The sequence below is a fragment of the Anser brachyrhynchus genome, assembly GCF_964034855.1.
Source record: "Anser brachyrhynchus genome assembly, chromosome: 2".
NCBI lineage: Eukaryota > Metazoa > Chordata > Aves > Anseriformes > Anatidae > Anser > Anser brachyrhynchus.
The window spans coordinates 24,614,266-24,636,359 of NC_137695.1; the positions used below are offsets into that span (position 1 = coordinate 24,614,266).

Consider the following 22,094-nt stretch of genomic DNA (forward strand, 5'->3'; position numbering starts at 1 on the left):
AAACTGAACTTAATTTAATGTGAATAACAGTTTAAAATTCCTAATGGGTGGTTGTTTTCCTATTGTATAATTCTCCATTGTTATGTAAATGAAATTAAAATATATTATGTGCTATATCAGTGATTATCAAGTGCAAGTCAGAGAGATTCTGTAAATGCTTTTGCATCTCTGCCATAGGCATTCCTTACATATCTACATAGCAAGAGTAGATCCCATGCAGCACAGCACATACATTTCTTCCTGGTTATGACTGATGTTTGTTTATGTTTAACAATGGCTTAATTAAGTGATTGTATATAATAGATTAGGAAAAGAGGTTGATCTTTCAGTAATCTTAAAGAACTTATCTATGTAAGCATGTTTCCTGACTTTTATTATTTTAAACACTTGTGGATTTTTAAAAAGAGGAAAATAAACTGAATTTATGTTTATGTTACAATAGTTTCATAAATGTTCTCAGGTTCTGTTACTGTAATAGGCCTCAATAAAATAGCAAGGATTTATAAACCAGAATCTGTTCTCTGAAACAGGACAGCACAAAGGAGGCACTGACACTATGAACAAGCAAGCTGCAAGTTGTTATTATCACAGTTTGGATCTAATAATATGAACTCTTTTTCCCACATATAGTTAAACGTGTGGATATTTTAAAAACAAAACAAAACAAAACTGTATTTACTAAACATCACAGAGTCATAGATTGGTTTGAGTTGGAAGGGACTTGAAAGATCACCCAGTTCCAACCCCGCTGCCATGGGCAGGGATGCTACCCATAGATCAGGTTGCCCAGGACTTCATCCAACCTGGACTTGAACACCTCCAGGGATTCTCTGGGCAACCTATTGCAGGGCCTCACCACCCTCTGGGTGAAGAATTTCCTCCTAAAGGGAATAAAAGGGAAATCACACATGTAAGTAGGTTGCTTTTTCAAAGAGCTCTAACAGTGAATAAAACATCTTAATGCAGAAGTGATTTGGCTTAAGTATACTGTTACATCTTTACTCATACTTTTTTCCCGCTTATTGGGACTCAGGTTACTTCCTGGATAGAACTGCATCATACAAAATGAGAGAGAAATTTGTAACTACTTTATGTAAAAGCTAACAAGTCCTTTGCCTTGAAGTATAACATTAGTGATGTGTCATTATTGTTCCCCACATGTATTCCAGCATAAGTGAGAAGATCCTGAAGACTATTTCTTTTGCTATTCTCTGAGATAAGCAGCTTGAACTTTTGTTGCAAGGTACTAGATCTGCTGGACCAACAATCTGATAATCTGAGCACTGCTGTTTAGTCTTTTAATATGTGCTCAGGAACGCTGAAGCTTCATTCAGGTACTTGTGAGCAGCAAAACCATTCTGGCCTGGTAACAGAAAAAATAGGAGGCAATCTGTTGGATCAAATAAAGCTGCACAAAACTGGGCAGCTTTATATGGCTTCTGATACAGAGTAGCTATGTTCTTTATCAACAGTTTCTTCCTTTTGATCATTTATCATGAATTTCTGTAGATGCAAACATAGAGGTTTCCTGTATCAAGGAGAACCTGCCATTGCAAATATGGCTTTAATTATGTCTAGAAGTAAAAGCCGCACCAAATGCCTGCACGTTAGCCTTGCTCCCTGGGGAACTGACAGCTCCTTGGATCTGATGATTATCAGCAAGAATTAGTCAAGTGTTAAAGCTGCTTACATGGGGAAGCGTGTGGTCTGCCTGTGCGCGCCCTACCCTGAGCCAGACTGGAAGCACCAGCTTGGTTACAGCTCTGGTTTTGATGTAAGGATATGCTTTTATATGCTTTTATACTTGATGCTCTTAACAGATTCAAACCAGATCACTGTTGAACTGCTTGTGCTAGCTTTATTTTTCTTTTAGAGAGATTTTTTTTTAAGTGGGAAGGTATTTCTGTCTCCTCCAATTTTTGTGAGGTTTCTGTGAGCTACCACAGATCAAAGTGAATTTCCCTCTCAGGCTCTGAAGCCCTCCTGATAAGGGAATAATCTGTGTGTTGGCTGAACTTCAGTCTTGGTGCCAGCTACGCTAAAAATTACATTGCACTGGGAGAGTAATGCACAAACAGTTCTCCTGATACTTTGCAGGTCTCTGCACGGGCAGGGCAATGGCACTTAAACGATATTTTATCTGTAATTGAGCATTCACTCTGCAAACAGGCTTGTTGGATGGGTGCACTATGCGGGAGATTCATGCCATAGGTGACAAGGCACAGTGGGGAGCGGAGTTTGCAGCCAGCAGCTCCTCTCCTTCCAGACATGCATATTGCAAAAAGTAGAGAATTCCTCTCTGTTACTGGATGCTATTGGTCTGTTGGGTGCTGTAATGCACAGTATTAAAAAGCAATTAAAAGAGAATCATATACGTTTGTTGAGCCTAGCAGCCCAGTATTCCAAAGGGCGATGCCAAAATTGCTTTCTTCACAGAGCTGTACAGCAAAGACTCACAAGAGTTTGCGATTTCAGGTAACTGTGAAAAAATGGGATTTTCCTTTTAAGTGGAACTGTAAGTATTGCATCTGGTATGGAAGATTTAAAAGGCTAGCATTATATTCTTTAATATATATTTATAAATACATGCCTAAAGTGTCTTGTGTCATGCAATGAAGGATTGCAGACAGTGTTTCCTCTGAGATCCAAATGGTAACAGGCATTTGTGAAGCTGTAGAGCGTCCTCTCTGTAGTTCTGTATCTGAAGGGTTGCTTCATGTCAGGTACATCCTTTAAAGCCAGAAATAATATATTTTAACAGGCCTCAATTTCATTTAAGCTTATGACAAACACATAGGAACCACGTTGTTTGGTACGTTGTGTTAATGACATCTTTTGGGAAGCAAACAATGCCCAAGGGAGGAGTACTTTTAACTATTTTTATTTTTATGTTTTGAAGTTTACCTCAGTAATGAGATGTTTAGTTTCCTTTATTGGTCTTTTATTCCTGTTTCATTATTCAGTGCACATTTTTTCTGTCAGTTGTTAAACACTTTGGCCCTGAAATTCAGCTTGTTCATATCAGACAGAATAGACATACTTGTGAGGCTGAACCTGAACTGAAATTCCATTTTGTGTAGGCATGGTATCTTTGGTGTCTTGTATGTTACAGATGATGAATCAGATTCAAGAAAAATTATTCATCTTTGTGAAATGGATAGTTCTTGCCTGGTGGAGGGAGTTCTGTTTTCTTCCTGTCTCTCTCCATTTCCCTTCCACCAATGATTTCATGATGAAAACAATCTTTTTTTTCTTTTTTGAAACTGTATTTTACTAGAAACCTGACTGCTGAGTTCTCTTCTAAAACAATGTGTAAGTAGAGCAAGAGGAGTGCAATGTGTTATATCTTGCTAAGGAATTTACCTCTGCTTCACATTACTATAGCAATACACAAAATATTTCACTTCTTTACAGCAACACTGAAATGAGTTACATAAATAAAAGACTCTTTGAGCTGTAGGTCTTGTCTTTGAAGTCATTAACATGTATTCAGTATTTTGCAGTAGTTGCCTGCAGGTTTTGCACTGATACCAGTTTTACATGGCTCTTCTGTTAGAGCGGGTCCAGAGGAGGGCCCCAAAGATGATCAAGGGGCTGGAGCACCCCTCCTACATAGAAAAGCTGAGAGAGATGGGGCTGGTCAGCCTACAGAAGAGAAGGCTCTGGTGGGACCTCATTGCAATCTTTCAGTACTTGAAGATGACTTATAAAAAAGATGTGAAGCAACTCTTTGCTCAATCGGATAATGACAGGTCGAGGGGTAATGGTTTTAAACTCAAAGAGGGAAGATTTAGATTAGAGATTAGGAGGACATTCTTCACTCAGAGGGTGGTGAGGCACTGGAAGAGGTTGCCCAGAGAGGTTGTGGATGCCCCATCCCTGGAGGTGTTCAAGACCAGGTTAGATGAGACCCTGAGCAACCTGATCTAGTGGGTGGTGTCCCTGCCTATGGCAGGGGGGTTGGAACTGGCTGATCTATGAGGTCCCTTCCAACCCAGGCTATTCTATAATTCTCTGGGCTTTGTCTTATGCCTTCTGCCAAACTTTAAATGAAAATAATTCTGAACTAGTAAGAGGTGAAATAACTTCAAAGTGTTATTTCAAAACTAAAGTAACTCTTCTGTCTATCCATGTGTTGTAAAGGATTGTGGATTTTTAAGAGATTTTTTTTGTAAAGATTTTCAGCTCCAGATTTTCTCTCTCTGACTGCGCTATATTGTTTACTGTATCACTGCATGTATATTCTTTTTCCCTTATAATAGGGCACAAGGTATTTGATGCTAATTTGCACTTACCGCCTATAAAGAAATTCTGTCCTCACCATGTCTGAGTAGACATAATCTGTGCTTTTCTTTCCCTTATATCATTAAACATATGTGGTATTGGGCAAACAAACTCAACCTAAGATTTAATGATAGCAATCATTTCAAAATGTAGGAAATATTATAGAGAGATATTGCCTTGACAGTAATATTGTGTCAGAAGAGGAGGCTTTAAAAAAACATCGGTTATACCTTGCACTCTGTTAGAAAAGGTGACAAGAAACCTCCCATTCATCTTGTTTAAAGTGATGAAAACACCCAGCAGTAAGTACATGATGGACACTTACGAGGGAAACTACCAGCTAGCAGCAGGAGTGAAGAGGGGGAGGGAAAAAATAAATTAATGTACGACCCCATCATTGACTTTCAAGGGGTAGTTGGATGTTGGGCCAGCCAGTCACACAACCATGTTGGTTTTGGTGGCTTCCTTTTAACATAGGTGTCGTCTTTTGCTTGTGGAAAGTTGTTCTCATCCAGCATGCTAACTCTGAGCCAAACCCTGAGCGTGGCTGAGATTGCAAGAGTTTGGCTCATTATCAGCTTGGTAGTGCAAAATGTGAAGAGTAATTGGCTATCAGAAAAAGAAAACAAATTAAGACATGGTTCAGTGAAACACAATGGTTTTGTGGTTTTCTTTGGAATTGGAATGTTTCTTCAGTATCTGCCATATTTCAGTTGCTGAATGACAAATGAGCTATAATTATAAAGAAGTATTGTTTCTTTTCCAGGCTCTCCTCTGGCCTTCAAAAGGGTGGTTACAGGCAATACTTTGAAAAAATGTGCTGAGACTCTGCTGGTGTAAATCAGCACAGCTCTAGTTACTTACGTGTGTGTCACTGCAGGCACCCTCCTTGTTGGCCCCATACATCCTGGAAGCAAATTGTGCCCATGTAAAATCCTTCTCTGTGCAGGTTGTGTCCGTATGTGTTACAGAGTTTGTTATTTCACACTCTTTTAGATGCAGGTAACACTGAACAAAAGTGCCATTTGTGTGTATTAAAAATTGAATTGAAGCCTGTTCTGAACCATAGTGGTTATCCAAAATTTTTGTTATCCAAAAACTTACTCTGCAGGACAGTATTGTGCCGTGTAAAAGCATAGGCCCATTCATAAACCTGTTCTGATGTGCTGGCTATATATATACTAGGGAAGATAATAAATGGTCATACATTGAGTAGTCATATTGTCTTCTCTTTCCATTTCATAAATAAAGGAACAATGTTTAATACACCAGAAACTTCTCTTTCCCCTTCCCTCTTTCACTTGTATCTAAACTGCATTTCACATGCCAGAAGTGGGTTTTCTGAAGAGTATCTTGATTGCCAAAATTGTTGCTTATAATCTGTAGTTCAAATTCAAACGTTCTTAATGTTGGAAATGTTTAAAAATCATTGTGAGGCAATTTGAGATGATGTTTTTAGAGACATGTTATGAGAACATAAGATTGATGTGTCTTACCTGTCTCCATGTTTCCTGAAAGACGTCAAGAATAATAGCTGATTTCTCCTCCTCTCCTAAGAACTGATAGAAATATATAGAATTTTATTATCATTGTATGGTTTGCATTTCAGGGAAACATCCCATTTAAGCCCAGTCAGTAGGAGCCATGCATGTGCCAGAAGTCTAGTTTGCAATAGGGCTAATTTGAATGAAGATGGACTTTAATACCCATTTGAGTGTTTCCTGTATCAGTGCCCAGGAGTATATCTTAATTTAGAAAGATGCTGAGCACTTGGGAAAAGGTTGTCTTCAACTGCCACTGACATTTCTACAAGCTGCTGATTCTCAGTATCTTTCTGTAAACTGAATGTGAATCTTAGATAAGCTTAGCAATTTAAAGAGATTTCAGGTTTTCAAAAGCTAACATTAGTCTGCCTTGATTAGGTCAGCTGCTTTTCTAATTGGTTAAGTGGCTGTGGCTAAATAACCTATGCATTTAATTTCACCTGTTTAGAAAGTTTTATATTATTTCACCTGAGTTTTAAATATGTATATTAAAATGCTGTCAGGTAATTCTTGTGTCCACTGTTTGTGTGTTGCCATTATGCATGTGATTTGCATAGAGAACAAAAAATCAAGAGAACAAACCTCTCCTGATTGTTTTTTCTAATTGCCTTTTTATTGTTATTGTCTTTTTACTATAAGAGAAAAGTAACCAACTGAAAATAAGCTGCATTAGTTTGAAACTGCCTGGGGAGTAATGGACAAAAACAGTTTTACGTGGGAAAAAGAAAGAAAAAGATCTAAAGAAAGAAAGAAAAATATATTCTTTTTCATAAGATGTTCAGAACAAGAGCTTTCATGCAGAAATTGAGAGTAGGAGAATTACCTGACTAGGCTCTTAATGTGGTAGGTATTTTTAAGTGATTATGAAATAAATAGTACCAGAGTATACATTATTAAGTTTAATTCCTGCTGCTCTTGTTCTTCCTTCCCCAGTCTTCTGAGTTCCCTATTTAAAATAAGTCACAGGCAATACAAAACTGGATTCTCTATTTGTCAATTTGTCAATTACAGAAAGAAAAATGCCCACTTTTCACTATTTGTCTTTAGAGTGCATATATTTATCACTGCATAGCAGTATTTCTGGCAGTTGAGGTCTGTTTCTGAGTACATCAGAGAGAACTAATAATATATATGGTGAGAACATAACGAGAATTATTCACAGTGCTTTTTCTGGGCACAACATGATCCAAATAGCTGTGGTGTAAACTCTAAAACCTGTCAGTGATGGAGCAGAAAAGCAAGAGGTAAATTCTTAACAAAGACCGTAGTATGGTGCAGAGGGTATGTTCTCACAGAAATATGGTAGCTTTCATGATAGTTATGTCCAGAGGAGAAATCAAAGGAGTTTTTTGAGGCATCTATTTATTATGCTGAAAGTTTTAGATTAGATTTTTGTAGCTTTTGTTCGGTGAGAAATCAGTTGACCATATAAACTTTGAACTTGATTAAACTTTACTGTGTTGTAAAGAGGGACTTATGTTTTTAAGATAACATTTGCTTAATTCCTTTAATGATACTTAAAGTTATTCTGCAGTTATTCTTACTAAGATAATTTTTGATGTGTTATTAGCCGAGTACAAGGCTGTGTGTTTAGGACATCGGTCTGAACTGATCCAATTCCCCAAAAGTGTGTGGGGGAACACACATAGGCTGCCTGGGATGTGCTATCGTTAGGATTCAGGCTAATGGAAGTTGTCACAGCCATCACACTGTCTTCCCTTCTCTTTTTCTCTCTTTCTAGTTCTTCATTCAAACACACCTTCCTTCTGGCTCTGCCATTTTTCTGATGTTGGTGACTTCCTGTTTCCTGGAACTAAACCATTCAAAAAAATGTCTAAACCTTTTTGCTGTGTTAGTTTTCTGCTATGGTTCACCCATGAAGCAACCTTTTAAAGCAGTACCACTCCATGATGGATGGTATTGTTTAAGGCTTCTGTCTGAAACTACATCAAGCCAAAGCCTTCTGGTAATATCTGGTCTTACCCCTGGCTGTGTGACTCTTCTCTCCTATACTGGCACTCCTGCACAGAAAATTGAACGCTTCCCTCCCAATAGAATGTTTTTAAGTTTAGTAGGCAGAAACGGCAGTACAGCATCAAGAGTCCACTGCTATTTGTAGTCTACAACCATGTAAAATTTTTCTTATATTCTTAAGTAGCACTCAGTTTTGCTGCCATGGCATTGTCTGTTTACAAGGGTGTTATTTTTGTGGCTCCATTTATAGGCTGGCAGAAGCCCTGATGTAGATTTGAATACGCCAATGCAAGAATGGTTTTGCCCATACTTAGCTGACAGCATCAGAAAATTAATGAGCTATAAATAATAGTTTAAAAAAAAAAGGTAACAGTAAAAGCTGTATCTAAATTCTGTATAGCCATATTCACAGACTTTGCTAGTATAGTTTCTAATAGTGTTGGAGAATACAGCCCCTCAGTTCCTTAATCTTTCCACCCTGTAGGCCTCCTTCTACTGTGTGTGGTTCAATGAGACTTGAGAGATCGTTGAGTCAGGTTTTGTTCTGAAAGCATTTTTAGTGTCAACTGCTTTTCCTGAGAGTTGCCATTGTCAGGAATATAAATCAGCAGGTTTGCTTTAGGTAAGTTTAAGTGCGTTCAGCTGGTAATGTGGAACTGTGTCCACCCTTTCTCACACATTTTTATAACATTATTTTCTGTTCTCGTGTATGAAAAGGTTATGTTTACTGTTAAGAAAGTACTACTCATCAGCTCTTGTACTCAGCCAGCACGTTCACTGTGTGGCTGAAAGGAGTCAAGTGTCAGTGTTGAATAGTTCTAGGAGGAACTTGGAATCACCTTTAAAAACAGATGTGCTTTAGTTTTCTCTTGTGTTATATGCTGTTAGTTAGTTCTGTCTTCTAGTAGCTTATTTCTGTTCAAGAAAGATTCAGGAAAAAACACAGGGATAGACAAATAGATAATTTTATAGAAGGGTGTAAGAGGAACCTTCTTCAAAAGAGAATTAATTGTACTCATTTTCAGCACAGAACATATATTTGTTGTTTTCCCTCCCTCTCTATATCCAGATGTAATTGTTTTACAGCAGCTCGTAACTGTGCTCCTCTCAGACGAGAAAGGAAAGTTTCAGAAATTTTGTATTGCTAAAATTTTGTATCAGTAAAATCAGAGGGAATGCAGACAGGGATTTTGTCAGTCTGTTAGCTGTCCTTTGTGTCTCATCTTGGTGTGCACATATACAACAGGTTGCCGTAGTTACTTAAAAAGAAGCCTCAATAATTTGGACACTCGAGATCCTGGGCATTTTGGTATAGTCTGCTTTGGGCTGATAACTAAGACATTTGGTGGATAACATTGCTGTGCTGCTCAACCAACTGGTCAGAGTGCACCGGTACTGCTCCTTTCTCACAGGGAGGGGTAGAGACACAGTCCTGCTGACCTCCCTTTATCAGACCTCTTTATCAACTACTCAGCAGTGCCAAGGGTAGCCAGGGTAAATCCTCTTTTGTTTGTTTTACATAGTTTTTTGTTTGTTTTGTTTTTGTTTTTCCATGAAATCCATGCAGTACAATATCATATCAAGAATATTTATCAGACCAGTGAATGTAGCTGAAAACTCAGAATAGTGAAACTGCAGTTTCCTAATAGAGTCATCTCTTCTTTGGGCTTCATTTGGTGCTAGTACTTTCAGTGCAGCTTCCTACCACTTTTGCCTTACATTATCTTCCAGTGCTTTCATGTTTTTGTTGCTTTTGCGGCCTTTTAACTTCCCTAATGATAAAATCCTGCTGCTAATCTGCATTCCTCACACAGTTCAAGAGATCAACTGCACCTACACTGTTGAGAGGTTGATTTTTCTCTTTAACTTGTGTAGTTAGTTACCCTTGTTTCACTAGTATAACATCTCCCTTTGTGCTAATTCAGTGAGGTCTTTAAAACTTACCTATGAAGTGTTGTGTTTTTTCCGTATAATTGCAGCATTGCTCATGTTAAAGAATGAACATAGCCATTTTAATATTCTTGTTCCTGACCCCTAATCATTATTCAGCCTTTCATGTTGTCAGTATTTCAGGCCATACATTTATATGGACCTTAATATGTCGGGGGTGGTGGATAAGCAACTGGAACTCCATTCTTTCTCATCCTTTCCATCATTACTGACTATTAGTGGTTCAGAAGTTCTTTGTCACGCCTGTGCTAATTTTCTTTTCTGAATTTGCACATAGTATTTATTTATTTATCTATCCATTTCTCCCTCTGCTTTTTGCTTGTTTCTTTGTCTGTGGGTTTTGTTGTTGTTGTTGTTTTGTTTTGTTTTCTGAGAAAGAGTATACCATGGAATGCAGGTGTTAAGCAGGTCTGGATACGTAGATATGTTAAGCAGCAGGATATGCCTTCATTCATTCACATATTGTCATCAATCGTTTTGGTGCAAGCCTTCCAAATTCCTTTTGGAGTTGTAAGCAGTATGTTCTACAAATCTTCCCCAGTCCTCACAGCTCCCTTTCACAGCCTCCTTCCCCGGTGAGTAGAGAGGAACAGTTGCTTTTCAGCAGCTCCAAGGAAGTCTCTCCCTTTTGCCCAAAAGAGAGTCTGCAAAGAGCAGACTGCCAATGTGGCTGGCTTGTATGTGGCTTAAAGCATGTTCATATGGAAACAGTAGATGACTACACCCTAATTCCTCTTGCCTGGTGTTTTGGAGAGCTCAGAAGTCATGCACAAAGTTACCGAGCGAAATAATGTCAAAGAAAAATGGGTTCACTGAAGCTGTGAGTGCAGCTGCCTCTTCCAGTTGAGTGACACCTGCTTCCACCTTCATTTAAATAAGCAAAATGAAAAGTCTTAGGCCACCTGCCAACTGATTGTTAAAACTTCAGCTACTAAATAATCAATAAATTGCTAAATCTCACAGTTCCCGATTTTCAGGAAATTTGAGTCTCAAAATCTGGCACTCTTTCAAAACTCACTTTGTATCTCTACCCTCCCCCTTGAATTTCTCATCAAAGAAGTATTCTCAAATTGTCATTTCAGAACCACATAACATGGTGGTTTTTCCTCAAATGAAACAACACTGTAATAGGACAACAGATACATTACTACTTAATGGTAAACAGAAACATAATTGGCTAAAATCACCTCAATTTCAGCCACAAGGTGTTTGGTGTTACTGTGGGTACCACTTCTCTTTCTTGACTGTCCAAAACTCAGAACTTTTTGGTCAGACTGGGGAAGTCTGCAGCAGGATTCTTCTGGTGTTACGGAGAGAGTGGCAGGAGAGGAGAGAGCGATCTGAAAGGGATGTACTGATCATCCTGGTCACAAGCAGCATCCAGCAACGGAGTAGTGGACCCCAGGAGGAGTTCCTGTTATCTGTCATCTGCAAGCAAGTTCTGGACCTCCATGTTACTGTGGTTGTCTAATGTATTTGGTATGTCTCCAGGTTCTTACCCATGTGAACATCTAGGCATGGTGTCAGGGAAAAGAGCCCATCATGCTTACTGGACTTCCAAGGAAGTGTCTAAAGAAGGCACCAGGGAAATGGGTAGATGTTCTGGAGAAGAATTCACTGGAGACTTGCAATGTGCTCTGAAGTACAGTGTGCTAGCTCATTAGGCTGTAGTGGAAGATACAGGTTATGTTCAGCCACAGCCTTCCTGTTTATTTTACTGTGTTCTGGATGAGAATTAGCATCTTCCTCGTATTCTGCCCTGATCCTACTTAAAATATCCTGGCTTCTTTTCTGGCCAGTGCCTGTCCATCAAGATAGGCTGGCATTTTCCCCAGTTTTTATTTTTTATTGTTAGAATTTTCTACACTACTTGGAGACTTCCATTTTTCATTCTGCTTGCCTGTTTTGTTCCTATGATTCAGAAGGACAGTCAGAAGTATAAAACTCTGGCTTTTATAGGAGCAAAATATTGCTGTTTGGAATGATTTCTGAATGCACCAAGTATTGTGCTGCAGTTTGGTGTAGGTGGCACACTTGAAACTGAATCACTTGAAGTGGTTTTTAGTGATAAGGTTAGATGTTTTTAAAAGTGATTTGAATTGGGAATTCTGATGAGGCTCAGTGCAGGAAATCATCAGGATATTTAGACATCCAGAAGTGCACTTATGTCCGCCACATATACCCAACACAATTGGAGCTCATTATTAATGCACTCACTGTTTCAGAAATATTGCAACACCTGGACCCACACATTCTTCAAATGGCAGCATGACTGGCTGCCTTCATTTACCGCAGAGTGAACAAATGGCTGCCTAAAAAAACTTGACAGAATACCCACTGCTTCACTGAGCACCATGTGGCTGCATGGATCTATTCAAAATTGAGATTATTGCAAAATCAAGACCTTAGTTGGCAAAATAAGGACTTGGAAAACTCCTGGATGATCTGATTTGGTTCTAGTATCATGCTGTTCTGTGATGCTGAGCACCAGGCTAAATATACAGGTCTCGGTATATATTATCTCCCAAGGATTCTTAGGGGAGAAAAAGAATTTTCTTGATATCACCATTTTTTTTCAAGCCCCTGAACTCAGCAGTTCACTTAGCTCAGCTACGATATTCTATCTGACTTAGTACAGCAGCTTTCCTTTGCACTGCAAAGGTACTTCTGTCATGTAATGAGCTTCCATTGTGCGTGCATATGTTGTTGCTTGTGCATGAGGAATGACAGGTCCTGGTGTAGTGTCATAATGAGATACACTCATTCCTCAGATGTGTTGTGGCTGGGCACCAGGCCAGGCAGGAAGGGTTTCCAGTATCAAAGAAGTAGAGTGCTTCACTGCTCGGAGTGGGATTTTGCTCTGCGAAAATGTAGATTGGTTTCTGTGAAAACTAAACCGTTGGGGCAGGTCTTGGTGTGGTGATGGTACTTGTCAGGAATGGATCTGATCTTAAACATGCTGATTTGGTCAAATAGTTTTAGTTAAACAATGTAATACTGAAGAAATGCCATTCTATTTTAAATAGAAGTGTTTTATTTACTAATTTTATGGTGATTCACAGGAATTTGCATAAATTAGGTGTGTTATTTAAATAAGATGTCTGGCTTTAAGCCTTTAGGTATCCAAATGAAAGGGTGTATCTTTGTCCATGGCACTGAGATTGGACAGTGGTGCTTGCTCCAAAAACAGCATTGTTTTTCTGATAAGCCAGCATTTCAAAATAAATAAACAAAACAAAGAAGAAAGAAAGAAAGAAAAAAACCAAAATCACCACCACCACCACCAACAAAAAACAACAACTGTATAGTGCATACCAGGAATTCAAATGAACCAGCTGCTGAGCCAGCACAGCAGGGCTTGTGGAAGTGTGTTTCATAAAAGCCTCCCACAGGCTTATGGCTTTTTATTTCCTTTTTTTTTTTCTTTTTTTTTCTTTTGTGGTTTAAAGAAAAAAGTCAGTTAGAAAAAAAATAAATTAAAAAAACTTTGAAATCTTTAAAGAGCATATTTCGGAGAGGGTTGTCTTTGGATGTGTTCTTCCAAAGATTTTACAATTCAAACAGGATAGCAAATCAGACCTGCACAATACATACCTTTCAGTACACTGTAAATCAGAGCATATTTTACAGGATACATAAACAAGCATGACTTGTGAGCTAGGGGGTCCTTCTGACAATCACTGTGCTCCTTCTCCTTCAGAGTGAAGGAAATAATTCTGTTCCCAAATGGTAAGGAAGAGACCTATCAGCACAGAAATCAGAAGCAGGTGCTTTTTCACATGTAATGTCGTGAAGGTCTTCCTTAGTGAAGTCCATCTCTGCTATTAGATTGCTCACAAGTGACCATGCTAGAAGAGCAAGCTTCTCTCCTTGGAAGAAGGGGAGAGAAATCTGCTGAGGTCAGCTGTAGTTTTATCCATGAGTTCTCTTCCCAGTCTTATCCCCATCCACATCTTCGAGGCATACAAAAGCTTTCAAATTCTCTTCTCTTTTTACTAAGACTCTGCCTCATCCTATCAAGCTGCTTTATCTTCTGCGGATCCAAAACAGATGCCGTAGTTTAAAAGTCTAGGATTTTTTATTTTGACGATTTGATTGTTGGTAGAGGGAGACTCAGCCACTTCACTGACTTATCCTGGCACAGGTGGCTGGGAAAGCTAGGAGGACAGGATCCCAGTTCTGCTGCTTCATCCCATTTGGGCCTCGAGCAGCCCTCACAAAGAGCCCTCTTGAAACTTTGGAGCTACACAGTGTCTCCTTTTAGCATGTCCTACAGTTTCAAATTAAATTGTTGCATGTTTTCACTGATTTGAGTGAAAGTGCAATCTGTCAGGATTTTGACTTTTTTCCCCACCCCTTACTGATAATTTCCTCTCTCTATAATATATATCTCTGATAAGATCCTCTCTCTACAGCATAGACCCCTTTGTTTTCACAAGAAGTTTGTCAGATCTTGTTTTCTTACTGTATTTGGTATTTGTTTCATTCACAGTAATGCTTTATTAAGAATCACTACATCAAAAACCATTTTCTTCCACCATGTGAACCCTTATGAAAGCAGAAAGTTACCAGAATAGGATGTTGTGATGTGTGCTGGTAAGCTTTAGGAAGAGGACGCTATAGCCCAGTACAAGCTGTTTCACACTGCCTTTTTTGTCTCATCGTGAAATTTAGATGGAATGATTCTGGTCCCTCTCTCTCTAGTTTAGATGGGATTGTGGACAGAATTCCTTTCTAAGAGTCATCTCATTGACAGAGCTATTTCTGTCATTCAAAAGAAAATATTTATTCCAGAAAGGACCTACTAGATATACAAAACTCACTCCTGGTGAGTTTTGGCCAAGCAGTTAAGGACAATGACAAATCAAACCTCGGTAGTGCTTTGTTGTATGGCTGGGGATTTCATTTAATCCTGTCCTGATGGTTTGCGGAGTGCTTGGTCTGTCTCGATGCCTGCTCTGTTCCTGCTTCTCCTCTGGGTGCAGGGCAGTACGTACAGCCTGGCTCTGCAGAGGCAGAGGAGTGTGCTTGTGAAGTCTCCAGGCCCTGGCTTCTCCCTCCTGTTGGCACACTTGCAACGGTCTCTGCCAGTGCCCCTCAAAAAGAGGGAGCTTTGCTTGTGGTGGGGATGAAGTTTGTTTACTTTGAGTTTGTTTACTTTTGCTGCAAAGAGAGTGGAAACAGCGTTGGGGAAAATTTAAATGTTCACTGCAAGCAACTACTCAAATATCATTTAAATACACAAAGTAAGGCTGGAAAAAATCACATATTAAATAGGTTTCCTGGCAAGACTTCGTTGCATTTTACCTCTGTGGGGAAAAGCATGTCAAGAACAGTTGGGTCCTTTACTGTTTCAAATACCTCATTTTTGGTCCTTGACTGAGCTAAAAAACACAAACATTAGTTGAACTTGATTTTTTTTTTTTAATTAATGTGTTTTGTTAAGATTTTGTGGGAATGTTGATATTAATTTCATGTTTTGCTTCCCTCATCCATACTGGCACATTACCTAAATGTTTTTGAAGCTAGCTTCATCATACATCACTCCATATGCTCAAAGCAAATGTTTTTATTACCCTTTTATAATGCAATGATGATATTCCACTTAATGCCTGAAGGAGTCAGCCTTTGATTGTAGGTGCACATGGTTCTGTTTTTGCTGGTTCTTTTTTCACCTTAGAGAATAAGCCTTGGGAACTTTTGTTTTTCATAAAACAGTGTCACTTTATTGTGCAGGAGAAACAAGCTTATTAGTTTGGTGAGCTGTGCCTTCTCTCTTTTCTTGAAATAATTTCATGGTTAGAGTTTTTTCTTTATTTTTGATAACACAATGCTTTTATCATTAACAAATTAACTTGAAAAATAAATACTCTGATCAACTTGTTTTCTAACCTTTTTTTTCCTCTTAAATTCTGTATTCTCATTTGAAGTCATGAATGAATGCAGATCACATTAAATATATTCTGTTACTTATTACCATACAAAATGGTGGCTGTTGAATTTATTTTTCCTTTTACTAGCTATCATCTCTTTAGGATTTCTTATGATTTTGTAATTTTAAAGGGACATAAGGAACCAAAAATACAACCTGTTTTATACAGAAAAATAAGTTTGAAAGTCTGATTTTGTCAGTAAAGAATTGGCAGGTCCTTTTTTTTCTGGAGAGGAATCGTGCTAACTAAGCTACATTACCTCATTTTCTGTATGTTTAATATGTTGCATCTCTGTTTGGCTGGTATTTTCTTTCTTACCTGTATGGGAATAATGAGGGAATGCTTTGATGACAATTGATTGGAAAAAAAAAAAAAAAGACAACACCAAAATTTATAAATACAATAAAAATAATAAAAGAAAGGTTTCAGGCTCTGAACAAGTGTTTTCCATGACGGGGTGGGGGTGGGGGGAGACTGTGCCTTGATCACACAGTCTCAGTTTAGTTGTTTTAATTTTGAACTTATGGGAATTACCAGATGAGGGATTGTATGTACTTTTTGCCATTTATTTGAGGAAGTAGGGTTTCAATATTTTAAATCTCAAGGACAATGAATAGGTTCTTATTTTTTGGGAATCCAAATAAATATATTGTTATCCTAGCTGATCGACTTTTACTGTAGATAAAAGTAGGGTGACTCTCATTCCAGCTAGGAATCCTGGAATAACCAGTGCCTTCCCTAAGTTAAAATATGTTCGTCCTCTAACAAATGTGTAAGTGCATTACACAAACTGATAGATTTATTTTCCCTTAAGGAAACTAAAGAGCTAAGCTCCTGATGTGAATAAAAGACTGATACTGAGACAATTCCATTTTTGTCTCTATCTTTTGGATATTAAACTTGACACTCAGCTGTCATCCAGTGTGCCCAGCAGAGTGTCGAAGGGAGCATAGCTGCAGTTGTCAGTCAGCAGAGGCTGAGTCAGCATGCATAATACACAAATAGTTACTGAATTTTTTTTTACCCATTAGGCAGAATGCTAAGCTGAAGGACAAAGTTGCTCCTTCAGTCCTCACTACTGCTCTTTGTGCTCACTGACATTATCAGATGGTAATAAAGCCTTTCCCTGATGGTGGAAGCTGTGATTAAGGTCTATCTACCAGGGAGCCCTCAGGAGGGGAATGCAGCACTAGTTGGACCACCAGTGCAAATGGCTTATCGCCAGGGAAGGCTGGGAGAGAGAGAGATTCCAGAATGGATGGGGAATTCCATGTTCAGAGGTAGCTCAATGAGTGGTCGAGAACCTATAGAGAAACCTTGGACTTGCACAGCTTCTCAAAAATCTCAACCAGTAACTGACTTTTGTCTAACTAAAATGAAAAGTTTTAAAAAGAAAAGAAAAAAAACTAAAACTAAGTTGAAGTTTCACTAGGAATGTATGGTTTGGGAGAAAATAGCAGATTTTTGGTGAAAAATAGAACAACCAAATACCACTAAAAAGAAAGAGATTGCTGATTTGGAAATGGCTCTGCTGTACTTATTCTCTTACTCTCTTTATTAAGTTCAGTTCCTTAGACAGATACAATCTACTGTGGTGTCTCAGAGCCAAGGGCATGCCCTAAATGCAGTGTGTTTTACTTGGCAAATAAGAAGACTGGAACAGAAACCTTGATGACCTTTGGAAGGAAAAATAAAGTAAAATAAATAAATAAATAAATATAAATTACATACAGCTTGTAACTTGTTCTAGTTAAAATTCTAAGGTCTTTTTCAACACAAGCATATTTTTATTGAAAAAAAATAGAATTCACTGTCCTGAAATTTTTTGACTGAACTTTATTTATTCACCAAGTTGACCTAACACAAAAAAGACTTGAAAATTCAGCAAATTGCTCAGCCTGATTTCCATAAATTTTGTCTAAGGAAAAACATCTCATTTGCATGCTGATCTTGTTTTTCATTCTGCTCTGTTGCTAGAAAACCCTGAATAATACCACTGGCTGCACATTCTTTGTCTTGTTGAAATCCAGACCATTGCCCTTCTTGAGTATCACCATATTTAACAAAGAATGAAAGCACTATTTCAATAATATACAGCTTCATATATTCAAAAGTTGTAGTAGAAATGGAAATACTTATTCTTCACTAATTATGCCAGTACTTGGGAAAGATGTGTGCTGCTGCTCATCTCACAAGCGATTCAGATGGCTTCTCCGGACAAACTGTTACCCAGAATGACCTTATTACATGGCAGTAACAGGGAATGCTTTCGAAGCAGAATGCAGGACAACATGACTAATTGTGTTGATGGACTGGCATAATGCTTACCATAAAATAATGATTCCCTTGGACACAAGGGAGCACGTTAATTAGGTGAATGATGAGTCTTTGTAAAATCAGATGGAAAAAGCAAGCAAGACTTTTATCAAAAAGTTACAGCAATGGAGTAGACCTTAATGCATTTGTGTTGTGTTTCCTGGACAATCTTTCTATATTATGCTTGTATATGGAGGTTTGAACAGCAGGTTCTGTTTTCATAACTTTCTGTATATTGCTGCTGCCAAACCGGTACAATGTCAACTGGCAGTGAGGGTATTTGGCCCTCAGTACCCTGATGTATTATAAATCTGTTATTTTCATATAAATAGATTTCTCACCATGCAAATTAGATCAGAATCTGATCCTGATTTTGAACAGCAAATTTCAAATGACAAATTAAGGTCATTTTATCTTGTTTGTTAAGGAATAAATGAGTCCAGAGTGCTTCATGTTATAATTGTGTGTATTGTGGAGCAGAAAAATCCCAGGAGGGTCTGGAGTTTTCATTACAGAAACCATAACCCTCTTGGCCTGTGGCAAGCACTAAATTGATTCCAAATTTGAGAATTGTAGATTATTTTTGCATAAGTAATTCAATTAAAAATAGGACATAAAAGCATACAAGTTGAATGTTTACCTTGCTGATATGCAAATTATCAGTAGAAAAAATACACAAGTTATTTTTTCCAAAAAATTCCCAGTGGTAAATAAAAGCTTATTTCCAATCTTGCATTGGGCTTGAATGCTGTGACAGCAGCGGTTATTTTCATGTTTTTTTGAACAGGCTCATAATTGAAAGAAAAAGTGTTAAAATGTGGAAGAGGGAGAACTCTAGGTGACATGCGTGGGATGAGAAGTGGTTGCCCATGAAGAGATAGTTGGGGCTGGAAGGTCAACCTTATACTAAAATGACAGCTCCTGGTGTTAGGTGGCTGTCCTGGGCTGCTGTATCTTTTGTATCTTCCACTTCCACCAGTAGTTGCAAGGTTAGGTTCATTCTCAGGCACTGGCAGGCTAGTGGTTTGCTACAGCCAGATGCCTCATATAGTTGGTTAGATGCCTTTCTGCAGTGCCAAGATGTTGCCTGTGTTCAGGTCTGGACTCTTAACTGCTAAGGGACAGTGTTTTAGAGCAAAGCCAGAAGATTGTTGGGCTCTCCTTTCCTCTTCCATGTTGGTCCCATAATTATCTTTTGCAAGCCAAGGCAGATCTTTCTCCGCTGTGGTGTTACATGGATTCTACATTGCTTTGTTTATAGCAGGTGTCAAAACTCAGTACTTTAAGTTGCCTAATCCCACCTCATCAAAATGGGATTGATTGCTGCTTAGAAGCAACACTTGTGGAAGGTGCTGCTTACCAATTGCTTTATGTTGACATACCCCTGGACAGAGACTGTTTCATCTTATTAAAAACACCATTGTTTCCCTGCTGCCTTCTCCTTGTTTGTTGATTGATAGTCACATATTGTGAATATCTGCATTGTACATGTTAAAAAGTGTAATAGAATAAGGATGATCTTTATAGTGTTTGTACAAAGAATTGAAATACAGTGTCTGGATCATTGCCTGGACTACCAGCTGCCCTTACCTGTAAATGGTAGGCATTTAGACGATAGGAAAACCTGCTTGTTTCTAAACTGACTGCTACCCTTGACAGAAGGTATAAATGTTGTAGGCAGTTTGAGTACTCCATTGCACAGAACTCGTTCATAGCTGGCTCATAAACACTATAACAGCAGATGTGCTGGAATATTATTAAAGAAATGGATTGGAAAACTGGTGAAACAAAAAAAAACAAAACCCTGTGAGTCACAGAAAACTGAGTCATTACAAAAGTGATGTCCCATCAAGCCTTCTGCTGCTATGCCTAATGTTACTTTGAACATCAGAATAATTCATTTCATATCTTCAAGTTCTACATTAAATTGGTCTAATAAAGATTCCATCTTTCACTGAAAGTTTCAGATTTTGTTAGTGAGTTTTAATACTCACCTGTACAGTGCCTTAGTTGCTTACGTCTCATCTAAAATACAAGATGATAGCAAGCATGCATTTGGAAGGACGTGGCTAATTTTATTATATTCACAGCATTTTGTGAGAGAGTATTACTTTGACTTGCTAAGGGGGGCTGCAAAGTTGATGACGGTTTTTCTCAATTTAAACCGAGAGGAATGAAGAATCTCTTTTTCTAATACACGGGCTCCCCCTCCTGGCCTGGGAGATGCTTGGTGCCAGCAGCTTCATTTATACAGAAGCCAGGTGAAAGTTATTTGCAAAAGCAAATTGATTTAATCATAACATAGTGGGTCAACAGTATCTCTGAACTTCTTTTATGCTTAATCAGAGCACTATTCTCTCCTTAATAGCAATAATGAAGAGAATACTGGTGTTGTGATGAATCAGGGTTGAAGGGCCAGGTTTACCTTATTCAAATGCTGATTAAGTCTTGTTTCACAAGTACCGAAAGCGACGTTCTGGAAATAATATTTACAAATACAATCAGTGAACTTGCATCTCCAAATAACCACATGTACATATATTGTCTAATTGAACTGATAGTGTTTGTTGTCTTTGTTTCTCTGACACCTTAGTGCTCCACTTTCAATTCGTGCTATCATACAAACAGTTCAATTTAGTTGTAGTTTCTTGTATTTGAGGTATTATGTATGGTGTAGAAGCATCTTCACAATATTATTCTTATATTAGAAACATGTAAGTATTGCAAACTGCTTAACAAACTTGAGGCCCTAGAGTCATAAAACTCACCTTGCAGGTAAGAGTTGATTCCGTTTAAGAAGTCACTATTTCTAACTTAAGTCTTTAAGCCAATTTCATAATGTTATAAAATAAATTTATGACAGAGTGAACAGACTTTTATTTGTGCTCCAGCTTCCTAGTCTTTCTTCTAAGAATTTTTAAAGCTTTAATTTATAGATAAGAACAAATGTTTATGTAGCTATTTTGTGCTGGTGTAAGTGACCACACAATGTCACGGAGATGCAATCTGTGCAGGCCCGAAAGATTTATTCAGAAGATCTACAGTGCAAGTAGAGGCAGGGCTTGCAGAGAGTTTTTGTACATTTATGACAGTGCAAAACAAGTGCCATACTGGTGTGAAATGCTTTCACTCCATAATATCAGCCTTTTATTCCAGGGCCTGAGCTATTGCTGTTTGCAATAGCAAATCTTGAAAACAGTCCCTAGAATTTTGATTCATGTTAGAAATTGTATGAAGATTTGTAACAAGGAGGCTCTGAGGAAATAACAAATTCCCCATCTCACTCAGAAACCCACTTTTAGAGCTGCTATTTTAGATGTTCCTCCCAGCTCTACTGTTGCAAGTCTTGTCAGTTATGTTGCATGAAGCAAAAACAGTTTTGGAAGGATTAATTACAGCAGTTCTTTCAATTAACTTATTATTTGTGCCGAAAACACATGGGGTTGAACTTTTCATGTGAGCAGAGTATATATAAGATGTACATGAGAAGTCTTAAGCACTGCTGCTGAAAGTAGTCTCATTTACACTACAAGGGGGACAGTTGAAGTGAATAGAAACAAAAGATAATGCATGAGTCAATAACATCTGTATTTTCTAAAAATTTACTGGTTTTATGCTTACTATATCAATTTGAAATTACAGCTCTTCTCTGTGCATTCTTTGTTCATGCCATGCTCTTGGTCATCTGCTTTACCACTTGCGTATCTATCCTGACATCTGTTAGGTGTCTGTTCAGCTTATTAAAATTTACAAGGATTGAAATTATTACTGAGGTAAAAATCTAGCCTTGGTAACATCAGTGTTCTTTGACATGCAAATAGCTTGAACTTGTCAGTGGGAACAAGTATTGGTCAAACAAGCAATCTAACACAAACACAGCACTGTTATGTCCTTTACTTACTCCACTGGTACCTCATAAACATGGAAACTGTTTAACTTTTTGTACCCCCGATAATTAAGCCTATTTAAAGTTTAGATTGTAAGTTACTTTGAACTCCTTGGAAGAATGCAGTGCTATGAATTGTCAAGTATTTTCCACTAAAACATGTTGTATGTGTTTTTTTTTTCCTTTTTTCTTTTTTTTCCTTTTGTG

General features: G+C 38.1%; 1 protein-coding gene and 1 long non-coding RNA gene across 5 annotated transcripts in view; one reads left to right on the forward strand and one right to left on the reverse strand.

The window, feature by feature from the left end:
- CDK14 (cyclin dependent kinase 14) overlaps positions 1-22,094 on the forward strand; it is a 348,887-nt gene that overhangs the window by 203,731 nt on the left and 123,062 nt on the right. The window lies entirely within an intron of this gene.
- On the reverse strand, positions 1,822-22,093 carry LOC308190817. Its single transcript, XR_013947502.1, has 2 exons — positions 5,991-22,093; positions 1,822-5,843 (listed from the first exon to the last, which is right to left on the reverse strand). It is a non-coding gene; the product is annotated as an uncharacterized lncRNA (long non-coding RNA).